Source organism: Ochotona curzoniae, unplaced genomic scaffold, assembly GCF_017591425.1.
Source record: "Ochotona curzoniae isolate NIBS_2020 unplaced genomic scaffold, NIBS_Ocur_1.0 contig_64, whole genome shotgun sequence".
Taxonomy (NCBI): Eukaryota; Metazoa; Chordata; class Mammalia; order Lagomorpha; family Ochotonidae; genus Ochotona; species Ochotona curzoniae.
This window is the reverse complement of record NW_024466502.1, coordinates 89,219-102,348: the sequence shown is the minus strand read 5'-3', so window position 1 is coordinate 102,348 and position 13,130 is coordinate 89,219.

The following is a 13,130-nucleotide window of genomic DNA, read 5'->3' as shown; positions in this document are numbered from 1 at the left end:
GCGGGAGCCATGACTGCATGTGGACCTTGTTCAGCCTGTGCTCGGTCCTGGTGGGTGTGAGTAAACCACAGCAGAACAAGACCCTGCTGAGCACCACTGGGCATATGGGGGTGTAAAATGAGGGAACAGACTCCAGGAGAGGAGGAGAGGACAGATCCCCGGTCCAGCACCCTGTGGGGACAGCAGCCAGCCACAGCTCTGTTGTCTGCTGTTCTCAGCTGATACTTGTGGAACTGCTGGAAGCTGGGATTGCTCCAGTGATTTTTTTTTTTTTTGACCAATGACAAAATCAGGGTAAATGAAATTATCTTGATGTAATTCCTCTGAATAGGACATGTAGCTTTTTTTAGAGGCTTATTTATTTATTTGAAAGGTGGGAGGCAAAGAGAAAGGGAAAGAGAGAGGAGAGAGAGCTCTTTCATCCACTGATTCATTCCATAAAAGGCCACAAGAGCCAGGGCTGGGCCACGCTACAGCCAAGGCCCATGAGCTCCACCCAGGTCTTCATGTGGTTGACAGGGCCCATTGGCTCCTCCTCAGTCCTGGATCCTGAACTGGTGCACCGGCGACTCCAGCAGGCATTCCCACACGGATGCTGGTGTAGCACTCAGTGCTTAACCAGCTGCACCATGGTGCCAAGCCCAGCATGCAGTTTTAATCTGCTAAGAATTCTAGCTCAGGTTTATGCCTGAAAATGCTGGCAATATTTGAAGTGACAGCTTCACATCCATATCTACTGTGCGGCTTCCTCAGGTCAGTGGGAAGTTTACTTGTGCAAAAACACATACAACTTTGCATCTTTAGCACATCATCAAGTTTATATCCCATTGAATCTCCCACCAAAATTGAGGACACCGTGGGGTGCCAGACTGCACCACAGGAGCTTGTGCCCCCCACACTGAACCCAGGGAGATTGTGCCTCCACGCTGTACTCCAGGACACTATGACCCTACACTGCACCCTGGAAGGCCGTGCCCCTCACACTGCACCCTGGGAGGCTGTGCTGTTAACACTCTCTCCCATCCCTGTTTTGCTTTCCTCCACTGGTCTAGTCTCCAGGACTGACACTGTGTAAGCTTGGCTCATCTGGCTGGCAGCCTTGGCTCTTCAGGGTGCTGTTGTCTGGCCTTTGCTTGGGCAGGACAAGCCCCTGTCTTCCACTGGGCACTGCAAAGGTTCAGGGAACAGAGACCGTGGTGTTGGGAAGCAAATGGGACAGAGCTGCCTGTCCCCAGCCAGCTCCTTCAATGGCACATCTGGGGCAGACACACATGAAGTGACTCAGCAACTCCCCAGCCTGGCTCACTTCCTCTGTCTCCGGAAAGGCCACTCCTATGGATCAGGATGGTGAGGAGGGCTGGAGGCTCTTTGTGTTGGTCCTCATCCTCAGAAGAAAGCCCCAGGACTGCCAGGGTTCACAGCAGGGGGAGGGGCATGGATCTGAGCCACTTACCCCAGAACTGCTGGCTCCCTCCAGTGCCGCCCTCTGGTTGCCTTGGTGACCATCACGTGGCCCAACAAACAGTCCTGGCCCACCGGCACCCTGGGAGGCAGCAGGTCCAGTGCTGACTCAAAATGCACCGAGTCCCCCGGACTCCGCTCTCCTGCACCCCAGCCTCCCAACCGCGCTCATGGGACAAAGCCTATCGGGACCATAGGACAAAGGTGGGCGGCCTGCTGGCCAGGAGCATTCCCTGGGGAACCCATAGGCTGATACAGGGCCTGTGGGAGCAGCTCCCCTCTTCCGAGACAACCAAAGGGCAGGACTCTCCCACTTGGCCTTGTCTCCATTACAGCAAACATGGACAAGCACCAGACATGGCATCAATGAGTCTGAAGGATACCTCACTGCTGTCAGAGGTGCCTCTAAGGGCCCCACAGGCCCCCTGCCTCCAGGATATACACTGCTGTCAGAGGTGCCTCTAAGGGCCCCACAGGCCCCCTACTTCCAGGATATACACTGCTAGCAGTTGCATTGCTTGTGGTGTGCTTGCCAACCAGCAGTCGGGCCTCACTGAGTCCCCAACTCATTGTGAGCCTCCGGGGTGAAGGTCGGAGCAGCCCCAGGTCACCATGAGTGTCTTGGATCAAGGTCAGAGCAGCCCCAGGTCACCATGAGCCTCTGGGATCAAGGTTGGAGCAGCCCACCTTACTGTGAGCATCAGGGGTTAAAGTCCTCTGCCCCCCTCTCTGTAGGGAAGGGGCTGTGCTCCACTCTAGACATGCGTGCTGCCCTCTGAGGACCAATGCTGTTACCCTAGTGAGGATCCTAAAGTCCCACTCTTACCCTCTGCTTGCAGCTCTGGGTGGGTTGGGAGACCCTGCTCCCTTCTCCCCTCTGTTCCTCCTGGTGAAGCTGCAAGCCTGGGAGCCCCTGGGGTGGGGGATGGGCTCAGCCTTAGTCCTGAGGGCAGGGGCAATGTTGTGAATGACAGGACACCCACACACTGATTGGATGTCATTATCTGCCCAAAGTGATACAGGATGGTGACCCAGATGCACTCTAGGAAGAACCTGCTTGCCTTATAGGCTTGGGGCCACACCCTGCACCTGCCTCACTGGTGGCAAACAGGAAGCTGTGGGGTCAGGGCTTCCTCCCCGCTTCCCCGCCTCCAGCTTACTCCATCTCTGATCCTACCCAGCACAGTGCGAGGCTTGACCACTCTGACTGTCACACCCCAAGGCAGGAGGGTCTCTCAGAGCTCCCAGACCTCTTGGGGTGGGGCGTGTTGCTCCATGGGCCCAACCCAGGGATCCCCACCTCCCCCCAGGCCTCCAGCCACCATTGGGATGGGCGTGACGTCACTCAGATTCTGGGTGGCATTACCCAGCTGCCATTCCTTATCAACTGACAACCCAGGAACCCCTGTGGGGAATGTGCTGCAGACAGTGGTGGGGTTATTGATTGTGCCAAGGTGCTCAGCAGGGCTGAGCAGTAGAATACAAGGTTGCCCTGAGGTCAGAAATTGATGACCCCGGCCCAGTGTTCACTCTGCCTGACCATGACAAGGATGGCCTCTCTTTGGGTATAGCTCCTGAACCAATCAGAACCTTGCACCATTGGAATCCTTAGTGCTGAGAGCAAAGCTCTGTGAGTGTCCCCACTGCAGGACCCAGAGCCTGAGCCTCTGCCTGGCTGTGCCACAGGTGCTAACTGCCCGGCCACTGGTGGACACGCAGGCCCCGCCCACCTTCTGCCACCTGCGCCTGAAGGTCAAGAGGCTGAAGGTAGGTATACAGGTGCTCCCCAGTGCAGCCACATGCTTAGGGAGGTACAGCAGCAGGCATAGCAAGGGGCATACAGGGCACTGGTGAGGGGCACACAGGGCATCAGTGATGGCACACAGGACACAGGTGAGGGGCACACAGGGCATCGGTGAAAGCACACAGGTGGCCCTGAGTTCCCCACCCAGTGACAGGTGCTCAGTGACAAGTCACACAGTGTGGTCTGCTGTGTTGGTCAACATCCTGTTGGCCTTTTGCTTTCAGTTCCCTCAGAATAAACTTTCCCAGCTCCAGGCCCCATAATGAGAGGGGGAACCATGTGGCCTGCAGGGAAGGGCCTGAGCTGTCAGCTGCAGACAGCCTGCAAACACCTCCGATGTAGGCTTGGGTCTTCTAATCAGTGGGAGACTCTCTTGGCTCAGTCCCCCACCAGTGTCATTCCTTGTCAGCAGCTAGCGTCAGCAGCCCTGGCTCCTTTCCTGGCTGTCCCTCTGCCAGGGTGGGTGGATCCAACAGTGATTGGAATTCCAAACCTGGACAGGCCATCCAGGTTGAACCTTGTAGTCGGTCTGGAGAGCAGGCTGGGCAGAGGGACAGGAGGATCCAAGCATGGGGATGGCCTCGTCCTCCACCACCCCAATCTCTCTGCAGCTGGAAGAGGAGCGGCTCCACGCCATTGACAGGGAGAATCGCCTGCTTCTGGAGAGGGTGGCCCGGATCCTGAGGACCAAGGGGAGCTTGGCCGGAGACATGACCAGGTCTTGGGGAGCCTGCCCAGCATACATGGCTCCCATGTATGCAAGGGCCCCTGCCACCCCATGGTCCATACCTAGCCACAGGCCTGGTTCCCATGGCAGAGATCACACTGGGAGCACCCACGTCCCTACACATCCTGGAACACGAAGCTGTGGGTGTCCCTCCAAGGAGGGTGTCGCTGCCCCATGTCCAGCTCCAGGTCCCTGAGATCCCACCCAGGAGAGGTCTATAATCCACTGGCAGGGGCGTGGGGGGACATGAAGGCTAAGAAGGTGCCTGATCTTCAGCCACTACCTCCCATGGACTTGCTGCGTGCCTGTGCACTAGACCACTATGCCCTGGCCTGGGCCTGGCCATCCTGGTTTTTTAGGAGTCGCTGATGCAGTGACAGGAGCAGTGACCCCGGGGACAATTTTGGTGGTGACTGGGCCTGGGACAGACACCCTTGAGGGATGCAGGTACATCCCATGGGTCTTTCCTGAGTCCAAGGGCCAGCATCCATGACCATGCCCTCATAGTAGAAGGCACAGGACAAAGGCTGCTCAGATGGGATCCTCCCAGACTCAAGGAGCTCAGCTGAAAGATTGGGTGGAAATAGGGACTTGGCTGTATTGTGAGCCCACCCCCAGTCAGCCATCCCATTGGTTGCACGGTGTGTCCATCCCAATTCAGCTCTCACTGACCACATCATATTACCACTGACTCAGCCATCCCATTGGCTGTCCCACACAGAACGGTGGGACAAGGGTGGCCAAGGGTTTGCCAGATGCAGTAGATCCTGGACTCACCTCCTCATCTTCCCTGCTTTGCCAACAAAACTGCAGGAATGCGTGAGACATCCTGACTGTGAACACCCAGTGACTACAACACAAGTGACTGTATGGACCTCACATCTCCAAGACGCAGGTGGCTTTGGTTTGGTTTTTGCTGCCTGATTGGCGTGGCCGGCTGCCCTCTTCCAAAGTGCCTCCACACGCGCGCACATATGTAACTTCTGTTCGTACATGCATCCTAACACAAGGCACAGATGAGTACAGTCGATCTCTCAGCCCTCACTGAGGAGCTGTGTTCGACTCCTTCCCTTTGCCAGCACCAAATGGTACTTTCATGTGCCCAGAGTTGCTTTTGTTCTTGCTCCCTGCACTGGCCATGTCTTCTGGTCAGGCTCCTGCTGGGTGCTTGTTTCCCAACAGGTGGCGGCTGTGACTGTGTGATTTATCACTGACGGGTGTGTCTTCTGCCATGCTCGTCATTTCACCTGAATTTATTTTTAGTAAAATTGTTCGCACTTTGTTCTGTGGGAACAAGATCTTTTTCATTGTTTTTAAAACTTATTTGAAAAGGAGAGAGAGCTGAGTGCCTCCAACATCCAGGACTCAGCCCAAGGTGGCTAACTTGGAACATTACTTGCTGTCTTCTGTGGGACACACTGACAGGCAGCTGGAAGGACATGGCGGCACGTGTGCTGCTTCTTGGATTAGCTGTCAGTCTGTAAAATAATTCAGTAACTATGGAGTTTCTGTATGATATACAAATTAGAGATCGAATTTTATTTTTTCCAAACTTATTACCAATTCAACAGCCTTCACTATTCTTCATACTTCACATAAACTGCTCTCCAGAGTCACAGCCATATTCACACACATGTGCTGACACACTCATTCATACATATACATTCAATCACACAAACACACACATGTAATCACACTCTTACCTGCACTGACACATTCACATGTTTATACACTCCTATTCTTAAACTCATCCAGAAATTCACACATTTACACACACTCCTATATTCTTTTTTTAAATTTTATTTTAAATAATTTTAATTGGAAAGTCGGATATACAGAGAGGATGAGAGACAGAGAGGAAGATCTTCCATCTGTTGATTCACTTACCAAGTGGCTGCAATGGCCAGAGCTGAGCTGATCTGAAGCCAGGAGCCAGAAGCCTCTTCTGGGTTTCTTATGTGGGTGCAGGTCCAAGGCCTTCGGCCGTCCTCCACTGCTTTCCCAGGCCACCAGCAGGAAGTTGGATGGGAAGTGGAACCGCTGGGATTAGAACCAGTGCCCATATGGGATCCCAGTACTTGCAAGGTGAGGACTTTAGCTGCTAGGCTACCATGCTATCCACATGTTCATACATTCACACGCTCCTATATTCTTACACTCACCCACACATTCACATATACACTCAGATATTCTTACATACATTCACACATTCTGGCACTGTCTCCATTCTTTCCTGCTCCACACCCAAGTAACTCCTCTGGGCTCCTCAGTGGCTTGCACAGTGCCTCTCCCTGCTGGATGAGAGTTTGTGTCTGAGCCCCTGCTCCATGGGGTCTCACTGATTCCTGTGGCTTCTTTGGGAAGCTACCTCCAGTTGCATGTGCCTGGGCCACGTTGTAAATTCACTTTATTTTGTTTATTTTTAAACCCATTTTGCTGTAGGTTGCCTCTGACAGCAGATTATAGTTCTGCTTATAAACCTGGTCTCTGCTGAGCCCTCGCCCAACTCTGTGTTGTCTGTAGTCAGGGATGGGTAAAGTGCTGGCTCCGTGTGTGTTTTTGTTTCCTTGCTTTCCTCCTCTTGGTGTCAGGTTTTTCTTTGCAAATGTGCAGAAGATGGTTGGAAACTGGGTTCTAGCCCTGGCCTCTCCCTCTTTGTTAACAGGAAACAGAGGAAGCCCTACAGCAAGGGATGGAGTGTGAGATGTTGAACAAAAACACAGGAAGCAAAAGACCCAGAGAGAAGGGGGAGGCTGGACAGGCCTTGGTGTGCCAGCTGGCCACAGGCCTGGCCCCACACAGGCCTCTCTGAGGACATGCATGCCCAGCCTCTGTCCAGCCAGGCCCCTTTGTGAAAAGGCAGAAACGGAAAGCATCAAGCTCAGGAGACAGCTGCCAGATTGCTGTCCCTGGCTGCAGTCCACTCAACAGACATTCCTCACTGCCTGAGGGACTTGGGACTCTTCCTGTGACTGTGGGGGAGGAGGGGACACCTCTGAACCAGTCTCCTTCACTGGGGCCACGTCATGATGGACTGCTGGCCCTGCAGCGCCTCCCAGTGTCGGTAGCAGGGAAGTGAGGAAAACAGATCCGGTTGTTTGAGAAATATGGGTTTAGGAAGGAGCACCCATCCTCCTCTGCTTTCCCAGATGCCTCAGCAGGGAGCAGAATGGACATTGAACAGCCAGGACAGGAACCGGTGTCTGTGTGGGATGCTGGTGTAGCAGGTGGAGGCTTAATGCACTATGCCACTACACTGACCCCAACAAATATCTTTTGAAAAAGTCGTATTAGATTCTTCCATAATATAGGCGATGATCTGATGCCAGCATCACAACCTAAAATGGAAAGGGGCAGTCTCCACGAGAGAAGGAAGGGCCCTCTGGGAGCCAGGGCCCATCTACCACCTTGCCACCCCATAGGACTCCACATTGAGCATTTGACCCATAGCTACTGCATCCAAACTGAGTCTAGGTGTGCTGGCCACTTCCAACCACTCATCCCCCACAGATCTTTGTTTGTGCCCAAGAGTTGAAGATACAGGAGGGTATGGGCCAATGGTGTTGTGGAATCTGATACTCTCTGCTATGTAACTCCCATGGTCGAGTGGGCAGAACAAAGTCTGGAGATTTCACTGCTTGCCGAACCCCAATGATGCCCCTGAGGGTAGATTGTGGGTCTCGCTCAGGTACTTGTTTCCACACTGCACCAGATTTTTTCCCAACCATGACGCAACAAAGCTGACAGCCTCAAAATGATCAAACCACTCAAGGAATACCCATGTTAGGCCTATTGGCTCAGTGCATCCACAGATCCAAACACTTGCTGCAAGGCTGGCCAGGAGAGTTGTCCAATCTGTTCTGCTTTCTACTCCCTGACAAGGTACTTGACATCCTCTGTTGGCCTAGATGGGCTGGATGTCATGTCCTCCATGTGTGCATCTGTGCATGCTGTTCACTGTACAAGTATCAGCACATGGGAGAGCCAGTCCTGATACATGTACCCCATTGTTGAACCTTTAAGCCATATGGGCGATGTTTGGCTTCTCTGCTGCCTCACGAAGTGACTTGGAGCAGATTCTCCAACCTCACATATACAGGAGGTTAAGCTGGAACTTGTCTCCAGGAGGGTAGAGGGGTCAGGCAGGGCACAAGCTCTGCATGGTGCAGCCTTGGCCAAAATGCTCACTTCATGACCTAAACCCTGTGTCTGCTGGAGACCCCAGCATGGCCAGCACCTTCACCAGAAGTATAGATCTGTGCCCAATCTGGTGCAGTCAGCGCTCAGCAGCAGGTATGTCCATGGTTGACAAGCCTTGTGTCTGCTCTCTTTGCTATCCATAGCAGCTTACTGTGTCCGCCGCCCCCCCGTACCCACCTGTGCCTGGCCTCATTTGATGCCCCTGTTCTTAGTCTGTGAGCTTGAAACACTTCTGTGTGGTTACCGGACATCCCTTTCTTTTCCTAGCACTTCCTGAAAATCAACAGTTTGTGAAGACTGCCAGATGGCTCCTGCAGCCACAGTGGGAGAAAGCCTCCCCAGACTGGGTGGCTTATGTCCTTTCATCCTCTGGTCTCCCACATGGGACAGTAATGTCATTCTGCCGTCTGCGGCTGCCAAATTGGTCAAGCGTGACTCAAAAGGTCCTGAGGGGTGTGAGTGGCTCGGTGTGCCCACGAGAGCAAGGCCAAAGCATCGGAATGGTTTAGAACAGCAGGTGTGGGTAACTGGATGCACATGCCAAGCCCCCAGGCTAAATCCTATGATTCCCAGTGCACATGGAAGCTTTACTAAAGCAAACACCAAGCTCACAGGCCAGAGGCAGCAGGAAACAGGGTCAGCTGGCCTCAAAGATGAGAGAATATCTGGAGATGATGTCTCCAGAATCAAGGTGGCCACTTGTGTCAACCCCAACAAAATTAAATGAAATCAGAAAGTGGTCAGGGTCAGGTGTCCTGCTAGATAACTGAACATGGTGACTGGACACGGTCATGCATGTTGACTAGACACTGTCACACATGGTGATTGGGTGGTGTCACACATGTTGACTGTGTAGTCACACATGATGAGTGGATAGTGTCACACACAGTGACTGGATGGTGTGACACACGGTGACTGGATGATGTCACACATTATGACTGGATGGTGTCAGACATGATGACTGGATGGTGTCATGCATGTTCATTAGACAATATCAGACACAATAACTGGATGGTGTCACACATGACTAAATGGTGTCAAGCATATTGACTGGACAATAACACATGGTGGCTTGACGGTGTCACACATGGTGACTGGACAGTGCCACACACAGTGACTGGATGGTGTCACACATGGTGACCGAATGATGTCATGCATGTTGACTGCACGGTGTCACACATGGTGGCTGGATGACCACACTGCCAAAGACACAGCTATAGAGGCTACTTCTCCCTGAGAGACAAAGTGTACCAGGCCAGCTACTGCTTGTCCAACCCAAGTTCAATGTTCCTGCAGTTCCTCAAAGATGAGGTCCTTAGGCCTCAGACAATTAATTAAAGGAGACTCATGGAAACAACAATGATTTATTGGAGCAAGGAAAGCACTTGGGGACTCGGCTCAGGTGCACCCAGAGCCTAGAGGAGGCCAGGTGCTCTCTGAACTGCTAGTCTTCAGAGGCCTTAGGAGTTGTTGCCAGGGCAAAGACATCCAGGAGACCCTGGCCTGTGCGGTGCTGCTGTCCTGGGCTGGAAACTATCTTGGGGTTTTCCTACACAATGACCCATTTCTCAAGATCAGCCGTAGCTACTCACAGCCTGGGGTGATGTTTATCTCGTGCATTTCAGTAGGCTGTCTCTGAGCTGGCTGCTTTCTTTTCTTCTCTGAAAGATTTATTTATATGAAAGATAGTTACAGAGTCAGAGAGAGAGAGAGAGAGAGAGAGAGAGAGAGAGATATCTTCCATGCATCAGTGCACTCCCTAAATGGTTGCAACAGCTGGAGCTGGGCCAGTTCAAAATCTGGCGCCAGGAATTTCTTCTGGGTCTCCCATGTGGGTGCAGGGTCCCAAGCCCTTTGGCCATTGTCTGCTGCTTTTCCAGGTGTGTTAGTGGGAGCTGGATTGGAAATGGAGCAGCCAGGATTCAAGCCAGCATCCACATGGGACACCAGTATAGCAGACGGCAGCTTTACCTGCTACACCACAGCAGTATCCCAGAACTAGCTGCTTTCTAAACTGACATTTTCAAGCAAGTAAAATAGTTTTAACCTTTTCCTAGCTTTCCTATTCCTTGGTGTTTCCCCTGAACTCTCTTTCCTGTCTCATCACTGCAGTTGTTGTGGACAAAAACTGCTTCCAATTATCTGATGGACTCTTCCTCCTGCCCTCATGCATCTGAGCATTTCCTGCCACAGCCTATTTGAATGCACCATGCTGAGGGTTGGGGGGCCCACTGCAGAGCCTGGTCACGGCTGTGGTGTCACAAGGACAAGATGGTGTGAGGACATCTGCCCAGAGTGCTTTCCCAGTAATGAGGGTCGGCTTCCTCTGCTCTGTCTGTAACTTTTCATAATTTTAAAGTAAAGGCATGCCTAGGATGGTTGACTCAGCATTATAGGGGCAAAGTAACAGCCAATAGATAGCCACACATGAAGCAGGAACATGTTCCTAGCTCCTTGCAGGTGTGGCTGGACAATGACTTAACTGGGTGAGTATCCTGGGCTGTTGGAAGCATACCCACCAGGATCCTCCTAAAGGAGAGAGGGAGACAGGGAGGCCAGAGAGATGCTGCCAGGATGGCTATGAGCACTAAGCAGGAATTGGATTTGCCTCCTGTCCAGCTTGTTGCCTCAACAGCTGCTGGTGCCTGAACCCTGCCCTAAGCCCAGATACCCAAGTGGCCTACAGAATACCAGATGTTCTCTTTGCTTCCCTCTAATTATAGCGAACATGGACAAATGAGTGGGTGATGAAATCGTGATTCAGGGTGGGCACATGGCTCAGGACTCTGCCACCTGTGTCCTGGTTTAGACCCCCCTCTGCCTGCTAAGGCACACCTGAGAGGCAGCGGCAGATGGCCCCCAGACGTGTGTTCTTGCTACTGAGGAGGAACACCGGGGTACAGCTCCTAGTTCTGGCTTTGACCTGGCCTAGCCCTTGCTGGGGAAGGATTGGAACAAGTCAACAGATTATCTCTCTCTCTGCCTCCTATTAAAAAAATTTTTTTAACTAAATCTTTAAAAAAAAATCAATAAACTTTAGGGCCCAGTGCGATAGCCTAATGGGTAAATCCTCACCTTGCATGTGCCAGGATTCCATATGGGCGCCAGTTTGTGTCCTGGCTGCTCCACTTTTCTTCCAGCTCCCTGCTTGTGATCTGGAAAAGCAGCAGAGGATGGCCTAAAGCCTTGGGACCCTGAACCCACATGGGAGACTGAAAAAAGCTCCTGGGTTGAGATTGACTCAGCTGTGGCTGTTGCTGTCACTTTGGGAGTGAATCAGCGAACGGAAGAACTTTCTTTCTGTCTTCCCTTCTCTCTATAAATATGACTTTCCAATAAAAACAAAAAATCTTAAAAAAAAAATAAATTTTAGAAAATAAAACTGGTGTTCCCATGAGGAAATAGAGAGTCTTCCTGTAAGGACAAGAGGGACACAAATGCCTAGGCTGGAACTGGGCTGGGTGCTCTGGAGATAAACCAAGAGCATGATGAGACCAAGTCCCTGTTTTCATGAGAAAGCAACTTCTGTCACCACGGAGGCTGCGAAGTCCCTGGATGCCAATTCAAACCAAGCTAAAGCCTGATGTTCCAATTCAGGCAGGAGATCACTTCTTTCTGCCTGTCTGTTGCCTGTGATGTCAGCTACGCTCACACAGGACCAGGGAAATAGGGGTCCAAACGTTGGGGTGTGCTGTTACTGACCAAGGGTAGGACTAAGGCACTGGTCCTACTCAGCCTCACAGCCAGTCAGGGCCAAGTGAGACATGATGCAGCTTTGTAGATCACCACGGGTGATGGCAAGAGAACTGTGCGTGTGCCTCACACTGCGGACTCTTCTAGAAAAGGGAGGAGTCCACAGGTACTTCCTGACAAAAGACTAAACTCAAAGACACAGGATACAAGCAACCTTAGGGACCCTCACTGAATCAGTGTAAGCTCGTGGACACGCATCTCACCAGGGCTGTCCCTGGGCAGTGAGGAACAAAACACAAACCATCAGAACAGTTCATGTGCACAGCTGGACAACGTCATTCCAGTAATGGGGAAGGCCTGAGGTGAGGAGGACGCAGGGAGTGGTGGTGGTGGGGGCCTGAGGTGATGACAACAAAGGGGTCACTTCAGGAGTGGCGGGCATTGCTGAGTGGATAGCATTCCTTCTTTCAAGTCACAGGGTCTTCTAGAGTCCCTACACTTTTTTAGGTTTTTACATTGATAACAGTTACACTTAAGTCTTACACGCCACTACGTCTGGGGATGGAACACAGAGACCCTGGAGTCCTTGGGGCAGTGGGCACTTTGCAGTGCCACATTAGCTCATGTGAAAGCCAAATCCTAAACATTGGAGCTTGTTCATTGAGCACTATTTTAAGCAAGTTAGAAGCACATTCTCACGTCTGTGCACAGACAGCAGTTGACTGCGATCTCTCATGATTTATTTTTATTGTAAAAGCAGATTAACACAGAGAAGCCTCAAAAAGATCCTTCATGTGGTGGTTCACTCCTCAAGAGCCTGCAATGGCTGGTGCTGAGCCGATCCAAAGCCAGGAGCTCCTCTGGGTGGGTGCAGGGTCCCAAGGCCTTGAGCCCTCCTCCACTGCCCTTCCAGGACACAGGGAGCAAGCTGGAAGGAAGTGGAGCAGCCGGGACGCGAACAGGTGCCCGTATGGGATCCTGGCGTGCAAGGTGAGGATTTGAGCCACTACGCTACCGCGCCAGGGCCCAAAGTCTGTCTTTTCGAGATACAGAGGGAGAGACCGTGTGTGGACTGTGCGCGTCTATAAATATATTTCATGTCCCCCGATCCGTGTCTCCCTCGTGCAGGGCCAGGTCACTTCCGAGCCAGGATGCTCAGGGCGGACGGCGGCGTCTCGGAGCACGCCTTCCTGCAGTTTTTCACGTTTCGGCTCCTGTATTTCTCAGCTCCTCTACCAGACGCGA